Source organism: Geospiza fortis, unplaced genomic scaffold (assembly GCF_000277835.1).
Source record: "Geospiza fortis unplaced genomic scaffold, GeoFor_1.0 scaffold190, whole genome shotgun sequence".
NCBI lineage: Eukaryota > Metazoa > Chordata > Aves > Passeriformes > Thraupidae > Geospiza > Geospiza fortis.
Window position 1 is genome coordinate 177,476 of NW_005054328.1, and position 20,997 is coordinate 198,472.

Genomic DNA, 20,997 nt, shown 5'->3' on the forward strand with positions numbered 1-20,997 from the left:
ACAGATGAATAACCTATACTTAAAAACACAAAACTTAATGAATAAGGAATAAAACACTTGACCTATAGCAACTGTGAGCTCTTATCCTCTATATTTGAATTCTGTCTCATTCTGCTTTGTCAGAGGAGGATGCTTTCTGAAGTAGCCTGCTCTGTTCAACAGGCATGGAGTCCTGCCTGCATCATAACCCCTCAGAGCAGCAGGGGACAGAGCATCACCCTTACTTCTTTTGTTCTGCTAGTTTGGGATATGCATTTTGTAAAAAAAAAAAAAAATTAAAAAAATTCTCTAACACTGAAAAATTGAAGTAATTTTTTGTTGAAGCAAAATAATATAAAAAAATATTGTTTGCCTTCTCTCTCTGCTGAGGCTTCCTGACTGGGACAGGTTTTATCCTAAACACGTGTGCTGTGCCTCTTTCCAACGTGGCCAGTGCCCAAGGGAGGAAGAAAACACACATTCAGATGTGAAATACTTGTTTCTACAATTTTTCCTTGTCTTCCTTCCATATTTTTCTCTTTAAGTGCCATGACCTTGAAACAATAGGCCCATCAGTTGTACAGTAATTTTGGGCAGAATCACAAAAACGCTGATACAGAATGCAATCAGCAAGGAAGCAAATTGGGGTGTTTAATTAATGGCAATGAACATGGCTCTGTTGACTGTGTCTTATCAAGCAGATCTGATATTGCTTATGTTTGATTAAAGGCATGGTTAATACAAGTTATTGGGGTAATATCTTAAAATTTATGACATTCTGATACAAATTAAGAGTATATGAAATCAATACAACTGACTTCAAACAAATTAAAAACTAACCAAGTAATATATTGCAAAATCTAATTATATATGTAAATTGCAAATCATCTGTTGTGGTATTTTTAGCAGGTCCTGTAGAGATCTCTTTATCGAATCTTGTGCAATGTCTTTATGAAAAGTGAGACAAAACACAGTATCAGTCAATGAGGTGGAGACTACATTACTGAGGGGTTGAAGGGGTCAAAAAACTGAAAACATCCCACCAAATGGGAAGCAAATAGATAGACCATTTCCAGTTGAGAATCATATTGATTACAGTGACCATGAGATCATTGAGTTTAAAATTATGAGGGAAATGAAGAAGAAAAATATTAGAATCATAACCCTGGACATTTGGATAACAGATTTTGGCTTATTCTGTGATCTTCTTGGCAGTATCCAGTGGGGAGCAGAGGACACCAGGGCACTTGAGACTTGTTGAATTTCCCCAGATAATAAAATCCCTGTATTCATATGTGCAAGAAGGTAAGCAAGTGTGGCAGAAGGTCACCATGGATTAACAGGGAACCCCTGAATGAGCTCACACACCAAAAAGAAGTACATGAAATGAGGAAGAAGGAATGGAATTCTCAAGAGGAATGTAAAGATGGTTGCTAAAGAATGCAGGGATGAAGCTGAGAAAACAAAAGCTCACCTGAAGCCCGGACCAGTAGTGAGTATGAAGGACAAAACAAAGGACTTCCCTAAGTACAAAAATGCAGCAAAGCGAAGGCAGAGGACAATTACTTATGTGGGTTTTAAGTACAATAATCCCAGCACTAGCAATTTTTAGATGGATCTGGCGATATTTTGGTGGATCTGGCCCATTTCTATTATAAATGTTATAGTGAGTATAACGATACAGTAAGCTATATCCTAAGTACTGGAATGTTTCTTTATGTCTTTGGAAGAGTAAACTGATCAATAGGAAGTACACAGCCCTGGTAGCAGTTCACAGGGTATCCAAATACAAGGATGAAATCTGCCTACAGATACATACTTTACAATACTTTGAAGATACAAACTGATCCATCTGCCTACCACTGCCAACCACATGGTCAAACTAAATTTTTCAGCCATCTTGTTCCTTTTATTACTGACAAAGCCCAACAAACAACCACAAGCCAGTAAGTCATTCCACTAAGGATAGCAGAAAAACTACAGTCATCCTCCACCCTCCAAATTTTGTAGACAGACAAATACAAAGCAGTGAAACGAGTACCAAACTTTAATATAATAGCCTGGATTATATAGAAGAAGTCATAAGAGTTATTAAAACTCTATAGACTTTGGCACTTTTCAAGTAAATTTTAAAAATTATTTTTACAAATTAATAATCAAGAAACAATGAGCCTTCCAAGTTAGTAAGTTTGGCACAAAAATATTGAAATGAAGTAGCTGCCTCCAAGAGGTTACTGGCAGAGTTTCAGAAAAAAAGGTACGAAAGCCCAAGAAAACAAAGAGTTGATTTGTCAGGGGTCATGTACTGCCTAGCTATTACTGCATTTCTCTGTAGACAATTTAAAAGAAAAAGGCGGATTTGTAGCACTATAATTCATGTTATCTTCATTTTCCACCTTACTTATTTCAGAGCTGACAGGAATTCATAGGAGTCATGCAGTATGCTGCTCAGCTGGAAGTTAGGCAAAAAATAGAGATGTAAGCATGCAGTATTAGAAATCCTTCTTAGAAATTTGGACTAAACTTTTCCTTTATGAGAACTAAGGGACAATAATTACTATGGAAAGGTCAAAATCAGCTCACAGCTAAAATTAGAAAATGACAAGTGAAACACCTACATTACAGTTCCTTTTGAAAATGTATGTGAGGAAGTCTTTAAAGGCTAGTGCTAGTACTTTGTAACCCAATACTTGCTGTTGCAGTTGTCTTCACTGCAAGAAATTTCTTTAATTTTCACTTAAAAAGAAACATTCTCTCCCCTAGTAATTTTCATTACTTCTCCATAAATTTCTATTTTTAGGAACACTGCAGGCAGGTTTGAACTTCAGCTTTCAGAAGCAGACAAAATTCTACTGGATGACAAAGTTCAGCTAAAGATTTGGCTAAACATCTAAAATTAGGGAATGAGAAGTAAAAAGCCAGGTTCTAGGGAAGAAACCTTTTGTATTTAGGTGTAAATCAGCATCAGAAATGACTTTCCATTTCAGTCAGAACTCTGCTCCTTCCAGAACAGCAACAGAGAAGATCATTCCCTTCCTTCTAGCTCTGAGAGTAAAGAGAAGAAGTTTCTCTTCTGCCAAGAGAAAATATCCCGTGAGTGAAGAAATAAATATATGAGTAACAGACCAAAGCTGTTTGAGTGAGATAGAAAAACCAGAAGATTCCAGGAAGCGACACGATGGAGAAGGATGGAAGCAGTGAGGCAAGATAAATAATAGAAAAGTTGGAACAAAGCATTAGGAAAAACCTCAAAACCTCCACAACAACCTACCATGGACAAAGAGGTATGACTACTGAGAATGATAAAAGAGCATCAAGAACACTTTATATTGCAGTAGACACATTTTTGTACCAAATTCTGCATTCTGATAGTTGACAAAATTCCATGGGAAATCGTGAAGCAAATCTGAATGAACAGGAAAGTGCATAGGGTATCTGGTTTTAGATTGGACCTCCATGCCTGATATGCTCATGGGACAGCTGGTAGAACATCATTTGTGGTAGTGCTTGTGGTTTTGAGTAATGCTTGCTTTTTAATAAAGCTTGACTTGATTATGCTAATCAATAGAAAAATGTCAGAGGAATCTATTTTCCAGTCCCAGACTTGAAAATTTTCTAAAATGCTAGACATTACATCAGAAATTTTTTAACTTTTTGGAATTTTTAGTTTTCCTTTTTTACTTTTTCATCAGCTGAAGTCCACGCTTTTCAGGTGATTGAAAATAATAACCTCTGTGCAGCTATTTTGTCTATTCCGCTACCCACAGTGCCTTCCATTGTGCATTTAGCAAGATACCTGCTGACCTGACAAGGGTTTGTTAAGGTCAAGTGCTCTTTTCAGAAATCTCCTCTTGACTCTCTTTGCTCCTGCTGTTTGTATTTCTTTCCATTTTCTTCCACCATGATAATAATGCAATATTAAGAGGAACAGTGCAGGTGAAAACCAGAGTAGATATAAATCTGCTATCTTAATTTTAGATGTAGATGGCGATTCAGACACACCAAAAACCCTTGAGGGTGTAATTAGCCTTTTTACACAGAGCAAGTCAAGAACTGCAAAGTTTTATTTGATTAGCTTCTAGCTGCCAGTTTTCACCTTTCATTATCATTGTGTCCTGTCACTTTGAGGCTGTTGCAGAACCTGCTTCATGTCAACATCAACAGGAGGTGAAACCCCACATGAACCACCATGTAAGGCCCATATTGAAATTAGAGATCTTGCATTTCTGCAGAACAGCAAAGTGAAAGGAAAGAAAAAATGTGGACTTCTGTAATGAAAGGTGAACCTCTTGCTGGAGGAGGAGGCACAGTCAATTTTTTAAGAATATGCTATCTGAAGACCTACAATATCTGAAAAGCCCCACCAGTATAAGAAAGCAGACTTGGTTATCACAAGATTGAACTTTTTGACTGAAATGAGGTAAATCCAAAGCCTGACAAGTTTTAAAGCAACAAAACTTTGATAAGTGTCAAAACAATAAGTATAGACTTCTTTTTTTTATTCAGAATCCAGTTATTTTCTCTATTAGGTACCTAATTTAAGCACAGCCTCATTAAAAATGTAGCTACTTTGAGTGAAAGAGAAGGTGATCTCTGCTTAGCTGCCTATGTTACTGAAACAGTGGAAATAGTGGAGATTTGAACATCTCAGCTAAGAATTCTAGTAATCAACTAAAATTACAGTAAGAAAAGTTACTAAAATCATAAAGGTAATTACTACATTTATGATTTTAGTAACTTTTCTTACTTTAGTTACTTTTCTTATTGTTATAATGTTTTGCCGAAGTATTCACCTTCTGTAGAAACAATGGACTTCCTTTGAACAAAACCCTTTGTCTCTTGCATAGAGGTATGTTTTCACAACAGCTATGCTAATCATCAAAATTTTCCTGCTGTGCCACTATCTTTACCTATTGACAATTTATCTGTTTGTCCATTAAAACCATGACAGGAAAATCAGAGCTTTGGAAGATCCATTTAAAAATCAGGTGGTTTTTTGGAATTTCTTGGAGAACGGAAGTGGAGCTGAGGGAGGAGAGGGAGTAGAGGAGACTTCTCCATCTCCTTCCTCAGCTCCACTTTCAATTATGAAATGTAACTTCATAATTTTCAAGGATGCTACGAGTGCATTTTTTTACTTGAACATTTCCAGAACCTGGGCTAAGTTTGTTTTCTCACAGCTTATTCATATCCTGTCTCCTACAGGGAACATTGAGAAACACTGAACCCTGAATATTTTTGAAAAGCTGCTCCAGAGCTTTAGAACTTCTTGTGTTAATGAAGGTACTCGATGTTCTGACTTTTTTTTCTCAACCTGTTCACTCCCCAACAATATTTTCACTGAAACATTGCTATGATGAAAAAAGCAAAAAACCCAATTGAACCCCATAAAATACTCTGTAGGAATGTCTGGCACATGAGTGTCTAGGCACAGATGACTTGAATCATGCTTAATCATTGTATTTTGAATGCAAAAGTGACAGAAATTGCTGCTAAATAAAAACATTTGATCCTAGTAAGATTTAGTTCTCCTGGCTGGTTTGGGTGCAAGAGACTCACGCAGAGATATGTGTGACTTAATAGCAGCAGTGATGGAAGTCTGGTGATAATGCCCCATGAAGACTTGTCATGATTTGGCTTCTGCATCCTCCATGTATTACCCAATTTCAGTGCAATCTCAATCTCACAACAAAACCTACAGCTCTCTATAGATAACACCTAATATACTTTTTGTTGAACAATGCTTGACAATGATGTACTCTTCTGTTGTAGTGACATATTAGTTTGGTCTGTTTCTGACACAAATTCTACTCACGAATATTTAAATGGTAGTTAATTATTCTTTAATTCACACACTGCAGACTAAAAAATCTTGGTAAAATCATATAATCCACCAGAAGCAGAATTTTGGATGCATTACAGCAAATACTTCCCTTTTTCTTTTCTTGTGTTAGACACAAGAAACATTGAGGCTTTTTAGTTTGCTTGATATGATTTAATTTTGTATGTGAAAAAAATAATAGCTGGATATTGATGTCTAGTCTCACTAGTCTGCTTGTTTGGAAGGAAGTTGATTGACCTGTTAGTAGACAATTGTCCATGAATATAATGAACAATATATGAATGTCATTATAAATATGGGTGTGACATTTATGTTGGTGTAAGTCTGGATATTTGCTTCTAAAATTAATGGAGCTGCACAGATATCAATCCCAGACAAATTAGGTCAAAGGAATTTCAAAAGGTAAACAGAGCTGCACCAAGCCAGTGTCTGATACATGAAAAGAGTCTAAAACAAAGTGGAATTATGGATCTGGCATTTGCAATTGTGCCAGTGCCAGCTTAACCGAGCTAGAGCAAGTAATAACTGTGAAGATACATTAGCATGGTCTTCCACACACTCTAGAACCTACAAGACAAACTCCTTCCAGTTCTTGACTGCACTTGTGAAAGTTTGCAGTGCTGCATGCTCCTTGCAACAGTTAGGCTGATCTTACAGAGACTTGATGCCACATTCTGGTATGAAGAATATCTTGTGTTTTTAAGAATACCTGTACTTCTTAAAGGGTCTTCTACCTTACCTTACCAGTGGTGAAAGAGACCTAATTTCCAAATCCTTTGAGTCTTTATAGATTTTTACATGTTTGAAAATCAATTAAGTAGTATCCTACATTTTCTTTGCACATCTGCAAGTAACTATCCAATGTACAATGCAGGTGAAATTCAATCAAAGAGGACAAGAAACAAATTTTATCCCCATTATCTTTTCAACTTTGGGTGCTTTAAATCTGGGATGAGTCCGTAAGACCTTGTGGAACCAAGGCAAATGAAAATAATGGATTTGTTTTGGTCGCAGATGCAGTGAGCCAAATGCTCCTTTCCCATGTCCATCTCCTGTCATATCAAAAAAAGACTTCTGAGCCTCTACCCAACAGCTTGACCTCTTCCCAAGCTGGTTTCTTTAGCTTAGATATGACATTGTGTGCAGGGTATTGATGGCAACATTTTGCTAGTAGGGGACCTGCAGGGATGGCCTCTCTTGGAGGAGGTCAGAGACTGCCCTGTGCCAGACATGGACAGTTCAAGCCAGCTCAGCTATGGATCCACTGCATGCCAAAGCTAAAGTAAATCAGAGGAATTTGTGGTGCCTCTGTGAGGACACATTTAAGAAAAGGCAGAAAACACAAAGGGTAATGGAACAAGTGAAAAAGAGGGGGAACAACAAGACCATAGGAGTAAAACATGTTTCATGGTGGAGCTGGTCATATCTGTGCAGGAACTGTATGAGGGACTTGCACTAGAGCAGGTTCTTCCCTGAAGAGAATATGGCCCATGGGGGAGTCCACACTGGAGCAGAAGAAACAAAGAAGGAGGGGGCAGTGGAGTAAAAAAAGGAACAAAGCAGCACAAAGAAGCAGCTACACCGGCCCCAGGAGCCTGCTTCATCTGTTGCCTTGCTGTTGGAAATGAGTGTAAGCTGCAGTCAAAGGAAGGGGAGTGGAGACTGGGAAGCAGGGAGGAGAAGTGTCTGCAGTGAAGTTGAACCTGCGAGTGGGAGAGAAAAGCTGTCTTCCCTAAGTGTTTAGGTGTTTGTTGTTTTTGTTCTCCAAACCCCAAATCAGCAATTAAATGTTTTAAATTAATTTCACCAGGTTGAGTCTACTATGACAACTTCAGTTATTGGTGAATGATCTTTGTTTTGATTACATGAGTTTTCTCATTCTTGTCTTTCCTATTTTCTTTCCATTCCCTCTGTGAGCGGTGGCTACCAGCAGGACAAGGTTTTCACTCGCCCCTTGTTGGCAGTTTGACATGCACCTACGAATCTTTGAGGACTTCAAAACCCGTGATTATTATGGATTTTGGGTATGGAAAATAACCAAACTAATCCACCGAAGGTTATAAATGAAAGGGTTTTGTTCCGGAAAGCGTCAGGCCTGCAGGAGGAGCGGGCTGTTCACCAGGAGCCGAGCGGGCGCCGGGCGCTGGCCGTGGTGCTGAACGGGACCCTGCCGCGCCTGTCGGAAGTAACAACTTCCATGGGAGTAACTAATAGTCGAAAGAATGAACACTTTACCTGTAACTTTTAAAAAGTACCGTATACTTAGACGACTGGTGCAAGAATGATCTATGAATAAATGAATTTTTCCCCTACTTACACTCAACAATCCATATTAATGCCGTTACATGGATATTGGCACCTGCCCACTCAGCTCAGGGTGATGTAAATATAAACATTTACACTTAATATTTGCAGATTTTCTATATTAACTGACCTTTTTCCATTTGAAAATATCAGTGTTTTTTGGAAAGAAATGGGGTTAAGACAATAATTAAGTCTATTTGTGGAACAACCAAATGGAACTGGGAGAAAACAAATTAATCTATGTATCATGGATTCATGGTGTTTAGCATCAAAAAGGTGCTAGATTACTCAGCCTGACACTTTGCCTTTCATAAATCCTCACATTTTACCCATTTACCCCTGCCTTGAACTCAGATATTAGTGTGGTTAAAATTGCCTTTGGAAAGGAAGATAGGCCTGAATTAAAAAAAAAAGGGAATCTTTTTTCCCTCTTCCCCCAGTATTATTACTTTCTCTACTAGGGAAGAGAACTTGGTATTTTCTTTATAAAGAAAACATATCCAAGTCACTTCATTATATCCTCCTTGCTAAAAATAAGCACTTAGCTCTTGAAGTCTTTCATGATATATTTGCAGTTCCTTTCTGCTCTTTCCTCTAATTTTTTAGCACCAGTTTTAAGACGTATGTAGCACACCTGGAGGTGGCACAGCAGCGTCACCAATACCGCATGCAGAGTAAAAAACATTTCCCTGTTTCTATTCACTACTTCTACCACCTCTTTGTGCCACAGGATCGCAATGAGAACTCAGATGCTTGTCCACCGTGACTCCACAATTTATTTTAAACTCACTATTTTTCAGCTGAGAATTCAGTATTCTGCAGGGATAGCTGTAGCTTGCTGTATTAAATTACAGTTTGTTTGAATAGACAGGTCTACCAGCTGACCCAAATCATACTGACTTATCTGCATTCACTGTTAGTTACCACTTTGCCAACCCTCATGTCATCTGCAGCTTTTATTAATGCTGATCTTATATTTACTTTTAGGTCACTGAGGAGAATGTTGAATACTGTGAAATTTAGTCATAAGGAAATCCATCAGAGACATACTACCCTGGGATGATTTCATATTGACAGACAATGTTGCAGACTATAATTTCTGAGTCCCTTTATTATGCACTTTGCAGGTATTGTGTGGTCCAAATTGTTTAACAGAATGGCACGAGGTGTTAAGTCATACTCTTTACTAAAGCCTACATTAAATCATCTCAGTTCCTTTACCAAAGGAATTCTTATGTCAAAGAAGTAAAATGACCTACTTTTGTGTTAACTCAGATTTTTATGTTCCTACTTTTAATTACCATTAAAGATAGTTTATGAAAGGTTTCATTGCAAATATTGTGTGGTTTTATTCTGCACTGCTCTCATGTTAAGTTGGCATTGTAAAACCACTCTTATTTTCATTATATATTCTGATGCTTTAACATTTCCTTTAAGCAAATATTCTACAATATTCTTTTTACTGTGATGAGCTATCTTCTACATTGTAATATCCAGAGCAGCCAAAGCTGACTCACGAAAGATTCATTATTTGTTGTTCCATAACTGCTGCTATTTACACACATTTCCTATGGGATGTTTCCACTCTTCAGACCGGAGAGAACTCAGAGACTGAGTGTAAACTGGGTACTAAAAGATAAGAGGTCAAATAAGGACTGTAGTGATACAACCATGAAGAAAGTAACATCTAGAGGTCTGTACTGATAGGGAGTAAAGTGGGAAAAAGATTTAGGCAAGAAGATTAATAATGTTTAGACTGCAGTATTAGGATATAAACTTTTCTTCATAGGTCCTGAATGTCAAGGAATTGCTTGGTTTTGTCTGGTAGAAATGAAGCTTGGTGTTTCAGGCCAAAATTATACACACTGTAGCATTTTAAAACTGAGCATGAATATTTACAGTTTAAAAGTTCTAATTTAGATGTGAAACAGTAAATCAAGGACATTTTGAGAAAAAGCAGCCAGTCAATCTTGAATAAGCCCCTGAACAACCAGAGACTTTTTCAGCACATATGGTTGTCTAACAGGGTGCCTCAGAACAGTGGGTGATATTGTGTGCCATATGTGCTGCTATACCAAAGAATGACTTAGTTTCTGGTAACACTAAACCCAAAGACTAAACTATAAAACTACCTATGTCTTCTTAATCAACATCAGCATCTTATTATTCTGTCTATATTTAATTGCATTCTTAGTGGGCTGCATTTTTAGCTGTCAGCAGAAAATATAAGGAGGAATGGTTTACATAAATAAGACAAGACTTTTTAAGATTTTAAGGATTATTATATTGCTATTCATTTGATTATTGGAAATAGTTTACTGGAAAAATGTCGAAGAAGAGTGACTAACAAAGCAATTAATGTGCAGGTTCTGATATCTTGTCTCGTAAATTTAATAGAAAGGCATGGAATTTATCTTTAATTCCCTTAAAGGTGTGATAATATGGTAAGGAATATTTTCCTTACAAAACTTATTTGATATATTATATTTAGCAATTCACACATTCAGAGAGCTCCAAGTTCCATCAGGTCTCTAAAACACCTTTACAATAATGAACTTTGAATCACAGAATCATAGAATCATTGAAGTTGGAAAAGACCTCTAAGATCATTGAGTCCAACCACTAACCCAGACCCAATTTTCATCACTAAACCATATCACCAGGTGCCACATCCACACACCTTTCTAACACTTCCAGAGGCAGTGATTCCACCACTTAAGCCTCTTTCAAAGCCTGACCACCCTTTCAGTGAAGAAATCTTTTCTAATATCTAATCTAAGCCTCTGCAGGTGCAGCTTGAGGCCATTTCCTCTTGTCTCACTTGTAACCTGGGAGAAGAGACCAACCCCCATCTGGATACAGCCTCATTTCAGGTAGCTGTAGGGAGTGATAAGGCCTCTTGTGAGCCTCCTTTTCTCCAGGCTGAACACCTCCAGCTCCCTCAGGACTTGTGCTCCTGACCCTTCACCAGCTCCATTGCCCAAAAACTTTAAACTACTTTAAAAAGCTTTAACTGACAAGAAAGTTAGTTAGTGTAAACTCAGGCTGCATCACTGAATCAGTGACAGTGACATGGACTGGCGCCATTTCAGGGCACCAGTCACGGTTTTTGTTGGCACCGTCTCCAGCTCCACAAGCGATCCTTTATTCTGGGTTGCTTTTCAGCCATTCTGCCCCCAGCCTGTAGCACTGCATGGGGCTGCTGTGACCCAAGGGCAGGACTTGGCACTTGGCCTTGTTGCACCTCACAGTGTTGGCCTCTCCCCATGGACCCAGCCTGTCCAGATCCCTCTGTAGAGCCTTCCTGCCCTCCAGCAGATGAAGGCTCCCACCCAACTTGGTGTCATCTCCCAACTTACTGAGGGTACATTTGATCATGTCATCCAGATCACTGATAAAGACATTGAAAAGAACTGTCCCCAGTGCTGAGCTCTGGGGAACTCCACTTGTGACTGGATGCCAGGAGGGAGTAACTATTCACCATCATTCCATGGTCCACCCATAACTTCATTGCATGTGATGCAATGTACATTTAAAACTTGGCCTAAAATTTTGGGAATTTATTTGGTTTGTGTAATTATTTAAAAATAACTTGTGGAATCTAATTTCCAAAAAGCAAGTATTCAATCACTGTAAAATTGAAAAATGTTTGAGGCATCTTAATTTGAATATTTTATGATGAAGCATCTACATCACCAATCACTTTACATGTGACTATGTCTTTAAAGGCTAGTGCCAGTACTTTGTAACCCAATACTTGCTGTTGCAGTTGTCTTCACTGCAAAAAATTTCTTTCATTTTGACTTACAAAGGAGCATTCTCTCCCCTAGTAATTTTCATTACTTCTCCATAAATTTCTATTTTTAGGAACACTGCAGGCAGGTTTGAACTTCAGCTTTCAGAAGCAGACAAAATTCTACTGGATGACAAAGTTCAGCTAAAGATTTGGCTCCCCTGCCAAATCAGAAATCAATGAGATTTCCTGGACCAAGTGCAAGTTTTAAAGTAAACACATTAATGCAAGTGTGCCATCATATCTGCACTCTGCATCCATCTGCTGCTTTAAAAAATAAAATATTCTATACACAAATGTACTTTACAGACAAAGCTCTAAGAACAAGTGGGATGTCATATAAAAGATTTAAAAATGTAACAAAAGGCTCTGGATGTCAGAGAACAGTATAGGGTGGGTCTTTGTCACTGTTGGTGTGCCCTTTGCTGTCAATCAGCTCTGCTAGTAAAAAGAAGAGGTCACAGCTTCACCCCTTTCAGCCAGCACATCAGAAGACCAAAGGAAGAACAGTTCACAGGAAACAGTCTCACATGAAGAGGAAAATGCTACATTGTCCGTGACTCTTACTCTCTGACAGAGCCTATCAGATTAGTTTTCCTTTCTTCTAATTTCCAGCAGCTGCTTGTGTTTGGTTATTCAAATGTACTTATTCAACTCCAGCACCAATTACAATCACAAGCAAGATAACTTACATCTCTTGCTTTTCTAGAAGCTTCATTGCTATGTTCAGGCACTATCACAGAGGTGTCCAACACCATGCTTAGACAATTTTGTTGTGAGGTAAGATCTCCCTTAGGAGTCAGCAGCATTTATTGGTTTCTTCTATTGTTTTTCCCAATGCACATTACCTTTCAGGAAATACTTTTGGTCTGGGAGGTCAAAAAATTTGTTTTGTTGCTTACATTGTAGGAAGGATTTTATAACTATAGCAATTAATTAAATTAACTAAATTAACAATTAATTTAAATTGTGAATAATTACAAAAGCGTAGTAAGGAAGCTCTTGTAACATTGTAAAAACAAAGTTGTGCATACATTTAATGAAAAATCTTGTCACTTCCAGAAAAGAAACTGTGGAGGGATAGTATGTAAGAAAATAAAGATAGTGCAGAAGGTAATCTGATCCCTGAGGAGTTTCAGCTGTACTAATCACCAAAGATTAGGAACAGGCCTGCCCTTAACAGGCCACAGCTATGTCCAATAAGAAGACAAGTGCTACAAAAGAGTGGGTTAGGTGGGTGAGGATGGAGTTGGAGTTTGTTGGCTGGACTGTGAAGAACAAGTCAGTGCTGTGAGGAGATGCCCATGAGAAATCACCGAGAAGGTATGGAACTTTTGCAATAAGATGGCAACAAGAAACAATAGCAATGTTTAAGATTCCCCTTGATAGACATTAGGAACAGGAAATACAGTATATGCCCTGAGTGCACCAATTAGCTTTGATTGCCCAGAGAATGTCTGGTAGCTCCCCCTCTAAATCTTCAGTCTCTGGCCCACTAGCTCCATTTAAGCTCAGGCCCAAGGCTTTGCCTGAACTACAATGTAGGTAGGTCTGTATCCAGCTCTATTCCTTGATGATCTAGGCTTGCTGGATCCAAGTCATGGGTATCAGCTGGACTTCCTGACTTGACCTCAAGCCTAACATGTCACTTTGAACATGTCTGAATACTGGACTCTTTGAATCTGTTGCTGTCACCAGCCTTGCTGTTAGTCCTGCTTGGATAGTGGGGGACTGTGCTCTTGTCTGTGGTCATTGTTTCTACTTACCTGCACTGTGGTCAGCCCCTCATCTTCTCTCATGAAGTGACTCCCTTCTTGTTGCTCCTTGACATAGTATATAGTTTACTATCTAAACCAGAGGCATGGGAATCATGTTTTTAGTCCATTCACAATTCTGTCATTAGATCCCAAAATTTTCAATCTGAGCTTTTTAGTCTTTGGCTATATAAACAAGTGTTGCAGTTAAGCTTTTCAAGGGAGGATGCAGTTTAAGAGGTTTTAACCCATTTGCTTTCTGGATTAGAGACCTAAACCACCAGAATGTCTTAATCCAACCTTTAACTGGTAGAGACTTAATTCTTCAGTGAGCAGCATACTCTCAAAATGACTCAGCATTCACACTGGAAAAAAAAGATACTGGTAGTTTTCTGTCACATCTTATCCGGCTTAAGCTGATTTTCTCCCACCTGAAATGCCAAAGCAACATACTGCACAAAGTATGTTGCATGCCTTTTACAGGTCCCCTTGCATGAACATTCGATGCATTGTCTAGATTAAAGAGCAGGCCCAGTATCTGTATCTCTAGGTGCTGAAGGCTAGAGTAATACTGGGTAGAGAAGGCACCTGAGTCTTACTTTTGCTCTTACTTCTTGACTTCACAGTGTATGAAACCTGGAAACATGAAAGGTCTTTTGGAGCCAGGACATATTGTCCAGCAGAGGAAGAAACAGTTCCATTTCAAGACTGGAAAAAAGCCTCTTGGTCCTTGTCAGATCAGACTGCCTTCCACTCTTAGGAGCTGTAATATAGGAAGACAAGAAGTCATAAGGGTTTCTTTACCTATACCTGCTTCATACAAGTAGCTTGAAGAGGGGAGAGGTTCTGTATTGGGTCAGGCCAGCTGGAGAAGTTTAGCTCCATTCACACTTTTAAAAAAACACTTTTAGCCTTCAAGCCAACATTGGATTATTGAAGTTTGTTGTAGGAACTGACTGGCTTGTGTGGTATTTTCAGGGTCCCCCGTCAGGGGGAGGAAATTATGAATCTGACTCCGTGTTCTTAGAAGGCTAATTTATTACGACCTATATTAAAAAATACTGTACTAAACTGTGCTAAGGAATAGAGAAAGGATACAGACAGAAGGCTAAAAGATGATAATGAAAACTTGTGACTCCTTCCAGAGTCCTGACAGAGCTGGACTGTGATTGGTCATTAAGTCCAAACAATTCACATAAAACCAATGAAACAATCACCTGTTGTTAACCAATGTCCAAACCACATTCCAAAGCAGCAAAACACAGGAGAAGCAAATCAGATAATTATTGTTTTCATTTTTCTCTGAGGCTTCTCAGCTTCCCAGGAGAAGAATCCTGGGCAAAGAGATTTTTCAGAAAATATGAGGGTGACAGGCTTGTGTTGTATTGAACCATGAAAAGGAATTGCCTGGCAGAGGTGATAGCTGGTGTAGAAGAAAACCTTATTGCCAGTAGAGACAAGTGACCTCCAATGTCTATGCCAATTGTGAGGTACTCTAACTTATCAATACAGGCACAGTTTATGATGCTGGTCTGATACAATTCAGACTTAGTTATACTGTTTGGATGTTCTGGCTTAGTGGGTCAGAATGACCAAAAACGTCAAGCAAAATAAACCTGCTCTTCCAGGAACCATTTTACAATGCCAATTTTACAGGTGCCAGTCATAAGTGCTTGTGTTGGGATTATCAATGTGAAATTCCATCTTCTGTCTTTCACAAGCAGTGGAAAGATTACAATATACCAGTTAAGGCAGAATTCAGATTTATAAATTAATTTATCTAATGTCAATTAGATGTCACAGAATATTCTGCTTGGGGTCCTGTATGCCCTTTAGTCATGTCTGTCAAGCTGATGCAAGAGTCAGCACCTACAGGTTTCCACTGGATGTTTCTCTTTATGTAGCTAATCATTTTAATTGGATTAGCACTGTTGATTATACAAAATAATTCTTATTATATAAATGGGACTGTTCACAGTTCTCAGATCCATGTTCTTAGATCTCTGCAAGAAACTCCAAGGACTACCTGGTTTAAGTCTTCTTGTTTATCAACAGCCTATTTTAGGGCATCAATATATGCTTAATACAAATTAAGTTGGAAATTGATGAACCTTAACACAAGACCAGCTAAGTAGTTCTAGATATTTTTTTTTGGTCACAAGTATTGTAATTAAATGTATTAGGCTTTATCACTAATGGCATGTTTATGTGTAAATACGACTGAACAATTAAATGATAATGGCTATCTTTAAACTTCCATTTAATATTGAAGCATGAATGACAGTAGATTTGCCAGCTTAAGACAATGTCAGGCACAACAAAACCTGGACAATCTGTGCAAGTTTAAATTGGTACAAAATCAGGCCTACACTCTCCCCTGACAGCAGTCTGTTGTAGTGCAGGGGTTTAGTCTTCTCATGTTATTAGGTCTTCCTAGGGTTTTTTGTTCTATTTACTGCCAAATAAGATTTTTAGAGACTGGTTAATGTTTCTTGAAGATCTGTAGTAGCAAGTTACAGAGCTGTTTTTCATATAATGGAAGCTGAGCTGTAGCAATTCTGCAGCAACTGTACATGTTTGAAGACCTGGATTCATGGGCTCACTGGAGCTTAATTTCATCACAATCACTAACTAAGCTCATTGAGGCCCAGAACAGAAATTTTAGAAGTATTTCCATTTAGTTTGATTATTCTTCCCTGCAAATTAAAACACTAAAGATGTGTTGTCCCACATTTGTCAAAGGTTAAAACAGTGCATATTGGCACCTGACAAGGACAAAGGGTTGAATCATGGCAACTTCACTATGAGATACAGATCTATCAACTCCAGGCCTCTGAAATGGGTTGGGATACTGCAGTGATAAGTTTCTTTATTTGCAACCATTAGGATCAGGCTCTTATTGACACAGACAAGAAGTGATAACAGCATGACAACTGAAAGACATTGTTATTTTGCAAGATATTTGCTAATGTATTAGAAAAACAATGAATTAAAATATAACATTAATAAAATCAGACTTTATTCCACATTTTTTTCATCGTTGGCGTTCACCCTTGCTAATGCATGCTGTTCATTAACTTCCACTGGGTCCACCAGTACTAAGTTCAACTGAGTTTATTTGCTTGCATTCAAAACTGGTTTTGCAATTGCGTGCTTCACTTTTCTAAATACTCTCAGCTTTTTAAGTACTGCTTAGGAGATATCAAGTCAAACAATTCCTGCACCTACCTTGTCATATTGTTTTGTCCTGCTTTGTCCAGTAGGAATGTTGTCATTGTCATAGAAATCGCTATAAATGGGGCAGAATGTTTCACACTGCAATTCCAAAGAAAGTCTCCTTTGATACTGGTACTAAAAAAAACCAAACCCTCGATCCCCAACCTGACCAGCTTTTCCTTCCCAACCTCTGTTTCCATGGCATTCTCAGCTGGTAGAAGGCAGAGAGCTAGTACAGTAAAAAAGAGGCAGACCAGCTTGTGCAGTACTTTCCTAGCAACACCTACGGCCTGCAGGATACTGTTGTTAACTTCAACAAGAATAGAAACAGAATCTCTTTCTACCTTTTTTCTTTTTCTCTTTCAAGTGTATAAATGGAGGAGAGAGATTGAATGGGCCCTAGCAATTGCTGACCTTTGCATTTATAGTGCTGCAGCAGAGCAGTAACCTGCAGCAGCAAGACAGGCTCATGGTCTAATAAGCTGCATTTGTAATAATAAGGAGAAATAAATATCTAATCAGAATGCCAGTCTTTCCTAGTTTTGAGTGAAATTCATAGCTATCTAATTTTTGCTTTTGTATTACCCTAAGGCATGATTCCAACACTTGGGTTTTTTTAAAGAATTCCTTGGTTTGTATATATAAAAAATTATTTATGCACTATTTTTGTAGGTAACAGTTATAAAAATTTGTCATAATAGCAATATTTGTAATATGATACTTAAAGGATACTTAATTCAGTGGGGCTACTTCAGTTGTAAATCAGCACACCTAAAGACTTTGAAATGGACTGTGCAGATAAATCATTACATCTTCATGAGGTCCTATTAGAATTGTCTTAGTTCCACCAACATAGACTGCATAGAGGATCCAGATCTATTACAGATCGGACTGTAATAGAGGATCTAAAATCAAAGATCTCACTTGTCAAAAGCAAAGTATGCTTAAATTCCATCATGATATTAGAATACCGAAGCTATAGTCAAAGAAGTGCGAAATGAGAAAGTGAACAGGTACAGTTGTGGACCGTTTCATTTGCCCATGACTTTCCTGCACCTTTCTCTCAAGTGACTCAAAAGAATTGTGTAGCTGTTTCCCTCCTGATTAGCTTTAAAAATAAAATTTACATGCTTTAGGAAGTTAAGGGGAGGGAAATTGAGAAATCTGTTTTAATTCTAATAGTTTTGTTGTTTGGAAGTCTTAAATTGCCAGGATGGGGACACTGCAGAGGAGAATACTGAGAAGAGATGTAATACTGCAGATGTGTTAAGAGCTCTGCAAAGAGGATGAGAATGCCCTCTGTGTACAAACCAGGAAAAAATGGGCTAAAATTGCAGCAGACTTAGATTTGACATTAGGTGTAGCTTTCTGAGAGTAAAGAGAGCCAGTCTCTGGAATAGTTTAGCTGTCCTGAGGAACTGGATTGGCAAATGTCTACCAGCAATGATGACTATAAATGAATATTTGATCCTACTTTGGGCAGTAGGATGGACTTCCTGAAGCCTCTTCTCACTTGCTTTTTTAGTGATTCTATATACTTAAGATACCAAAGGGACTCATATTTGCCACACTGAATACTTAGTCAAACCACTTAAAATTGGCAAAACGGCCTATAAGCAATGGTGATACATTAATTACTCTTTACTAGAGTGAAGGCTGATTATTCAACCAGTTTAAAATATCCAGACAGATTGATTTCCTCATCTTTGGTTGCTCCAATCTCTTTACTCAGAGTTCGGAAGACAAGTATGTTTAAGAACATTCAATAAACAGATTCAGAGATAGGTTCTCAAAGATGCCCTACTTATTACTAACATTTGGAAGGCGGGAGTCTTTCCATTAGGTCATTCAATCCACAGGCCATAGGCTCTGTGGACGCCATCTCATAGAATAAGGCTAAAAGAAAGCTCTGACGCTTAGTAGCTCCTGGCTACAAAAGCAGCTGGGAGCCAAAGATGTGCTGCCTTGTTACCTTGTCTTATGTGAAACTTTAACCTAGATTTCCTGGGAAACAAAATAATGTAAATGGATCCTTTTAATGTTTTGGGGCATATTAATAACATTTCATTTCACTTGGGAACTTCCAAAAAATGCTAGGCTATGTCTTTCAAATAGCAGTGCTAGGACTCACCCTTTTTTCCCCCCTCATTTCAATCAATTTGCCAATTGCTACTTTCTGTTACATTAAAAAACAAAACACAAAAAAACCCCAAACCACAAACAAAACCTAAACATCACCTGTGGTTTCTAATCCCTCCTGCCCTTCACACCAAGGGAAAATGCTGTAAATAGCCACAAAGCCACCTCATTAATTCTTCTAAAGTGTCTCCTTACACTCTCCTTTGCCACACTAGCAGCAGTCCTTGGCTGAGACTTATCACCTCTCATGCTGGCAGATATAGTTTCTCCATATGCTCCTTTTCCTGGTACACTCTGGCTGCATGCTTAAATGTCCCCCTCTTCAGAGAAGGAATTAACTTCTGAATGGTTCATGGGAGGTGAGGCACAAGCCTCGATTCAATGGCAATACTCAAGGCTGTAAGTCAGTCTTAAAGGTAAAATTGGCTTCTGAGGTCTGAAGAGATGGAGTCTTTGTGAAGCAAGATCAAGAAAGGGTCTAAACAAAATAATGGGATCTCTGAGCCTAATGGGATGCATGCCAGGGGTATTTCACTTCAAAGAGTGCCAAAGAAGAGAAGAGTCAGAATGAAGCATGTTTCTGACCTCTGAGGAAAAAGTACTAGGAAGTCTAGACAGACATCTTTATGTTGATTCAACAATATAGTATTCATTGTGTCTTCAGGTTGTAGTTCAGCTGTTGCAGGACAGAGACTGCCATTAATGCTGAATTCTACAGGGTCTGTGCCACTATTAGTAACAAATCAGACCTATCTAGGCCCACCAGCTGCAAGCCAGCTGGATTCTGAGTGCCCAAAAAGCACTTGCTACCATGACTGCCTGGCAGCATGCTTCGTCTCAGGCTGGCATGAAGAGGCTCTATCCCTGCACTTCCTGCACCATGTCTCTGAGGAAACTGTCCATGCTGCCAGATACCCACTAAGCTACTGATCTGCAAATTCCCACTTGCAGTTTCTAGGGTAAGGACTCTCACAGAACTTCAGATGTGCTTCCAGGATTTGGCCATAATTACACTGCAGGAAGTCAGTCAACTTAGCAGGGTGGTCTGAGGACATGAGGCTGTGTAAGAAACATGTGAGCTAAATCATGGCTATGCCTGAAGACATTCAGCTGGTGTGCTGCCTCTCTGGGGATACTCTTTTTAGTAGCTGCACCTCTGTAGCAGCTACAGAGGTTGCCTCTACAGAAACAGCTAAGCAGAGAACTCCTCTTGCTAGGGTGCATTACTACAAAATGAAAACACTGCTTCAAAGAAACTCTTAGAGCTAAGTAGAGTTGTAGCAGATGCAATGCCTGCCCTTCCCTGAAAGGCAAATACATTTTATTTATGTGAATTATAACCTAAACCAGTATACTGTATATAAGACTGTAGGTTACAATGCACCACATCCATACATTACATCTCTTCTACAGGTTTGCTTCAGTACAGCTACATAAATTAAGTTATGGTAGTGGGTAGTTATTAATACTGAGACAGATTTAGTATAATCTCTGACTTCCTTGGGCCTCTCTTTACTATCACCAATACTCTTCTGGTTTGTGATGCTTCTGAGTCTGAGGAAAATTCTCTGCTGAGAATTTTCAGCTGACAGCTGATCCTGTCAACTCTCACAACACAAATGGATTTACCTTTCTTTTGACAACTACCTGTGGGTCTCCGAAAAAAGTTATTTTATTTTGAAGTCTAATAGATTTGACTTCTGGTTGAGTGTTTTTTCCTTTGTGGCACAGCTACTAGATTGAAAACAATGGGGGTTTTTAAATCAAAGTGGAAAACGTATAGATTCCCTAACATAAAGTAAGAAGGCCAAGCAATAATCCTTTCCAAGGAACTGAAATTTGTTTTTGCTGTCTCCTTGTTGACCAAGGCTTTCCTTTAATACAAGTCTCTCATCAGCCTACCTATGTTCTATAGTACCACCAGTTAAAAGACAAAGATGTATATGTGTCTTTATACTCTGCATTGTAGA